Below are 1,876 nucleotides of genomic sequence, written 5' to 3' on the forward strand. Positions count from 1 at the left end.
GGGAAACCAAAGCCATATACCTTGCTTTAACGCAGCTGCGAAACGCCTTGAGGCAGCTGCCAGTATAATGCTATGGCAGTGCAGCGCTCGACCATCTGGACATACAAGTGTTAAGTCCGAGAGTGCCGGATTATTAAAAAACGTCTTCGTTCCAGATTGGATAAGTTTTGACAGGTCAAGGTGGCAAGGAGCTTCCTGCAAGCAGTTAAACAAGAAGGGTTGCACAGCTCAACGTCCAGCATCTTCCAAGCCATAAGGGAGGCCTGCGCTGACGCCGCGGCACTCAAGCGCGGCGTTCGCGCTGAAGTGAGTACGTTGCGAGTGACTACGGCCGGTTAATCCCAAGTGTCAACTGCATTTAGCCATCTTGAGCCGATTCGCGCAGTCCAAAAAATGGGCGGTGATGCCGCGGTGCTTCTAACTATGGCGCAAGTCGAATCGTGGGCGGCCAGACATAAAGGACCTGAGCAGTGAATCCGAAAATGTGCAAGCCAATACCACATACTCCTATATGCTCATGCGTGTCATGCTAGTGCTAGGCTCCCCTCTTCCAGGAGTTTCGGGCCTGAAATGCCACGCCGAAGCGCACCTCCTTGGCCAACGCCTCGCGACGATTGTCCAGCTGCAGCACAGGCATTGTTACAGTCCTCCCTCGTTCAACTCAACAAAAGTTTCTTACTCATAGCATATAGGGCACGTATAAGAAGAAAGGACAAGAATAAGTTGCAAGCAAGGATAGCAGGGACATGGAAATAAACACTAAGTTTCTCTTTTACGTATCTCCCGTTAGTTTCCGAAGCTCCATTTCGCTCTGTCTGCAAAAAAAAGTACCGTACAGCCATACGGTATACGGAAAGTTAACGGAAGTTCCATCAAAAAGAATGGCGCGCAAACGTAGCATAGCACGACGAAAGTAACAATGGACGATGAAAACGTATATCTTAATTACTGCGGTAATAAAAAGCTGGGGTGATGCGCTATCGGCACGGCCGTGTGAGTAGACAGTACGAGCAGGTGTTACAGCGCAGGATGGGTGATCCAACATCTGTGGAAATGGCACTGCCATTGATAAGCTCTTTTTGAAGTACGGCTACTGAATGAATGCTGAAGAGTTGGTGTCGCACTTTACATTGCAGTTCGCGCTCGCCTCTGAAGTCATGGCATAACTTAATCCCAAACATACGTTAGCACAATTAGGAGGTTGCATCGATTATAGATCCTAGAACAACCACGCAGGGCGTACTGGCCCTAGTACGTACCGAGGACTCCGTATAAGACGGAATGAATGGAGTTGTTCCCGTGTTTTGTGTACAGTGCTGGCTGGATGCTGGGCAGCACCCAGCTACCCGCTGCTGGACAGGGATTCTATGATGTCTTAGCATTGCACCTGCTACACCCAACAAGGAACGAACCTTCCCATCCAAAGTCGTATATAGCGCTTCACCCAGCCTTCCAGCGCTTTTTCAAGTCTACATTTTCCAAATCCTGGCCAGAAAATTCCTACTGAAACATTTCGTGCCTGCTCGAGTCTGCTCGTCACGCGGTTTCATAACCGCGAAGCATGATCGGCCCCCGATAGACCTACAGGCCGCGGCCGGCACCGTCTAACCCGCAGCAGTACGTCAGAGCAATACGGTCGCACCTCTTTTTGAGGCGGCGCCTAAACGTGTAACATTTCCTAGGCATTCCTAAACACAATTACGCCGTTCTGATTATGACGCCGTTTTGCGCAACGCATCTTTGCTTGGACTTCCCATTTGATCGCCCTCTGACCGGATTGCATTTCCAGTCGCTAGGACCGTACCATGCTGCAGCAGCAACAGTTTTTGCGGCATGCCGAACCCGCTCCCGAATCCTCAAAACGCCAACGCACGCA

This window comes from Volvox carteri (genome assembly GCF_000143455.1).
Source record: "Volvox carteri f. nagariensis unplaced genomic scaffold VOLCAscaffold_31, whole genome shotgun sequence".
NCBI lineage: Eukaryota > Viridiplantae > Chlorophyta > Chlorophyceae > Chlamydomonadales > Volvocaceae > Volvox > Volvox carteri.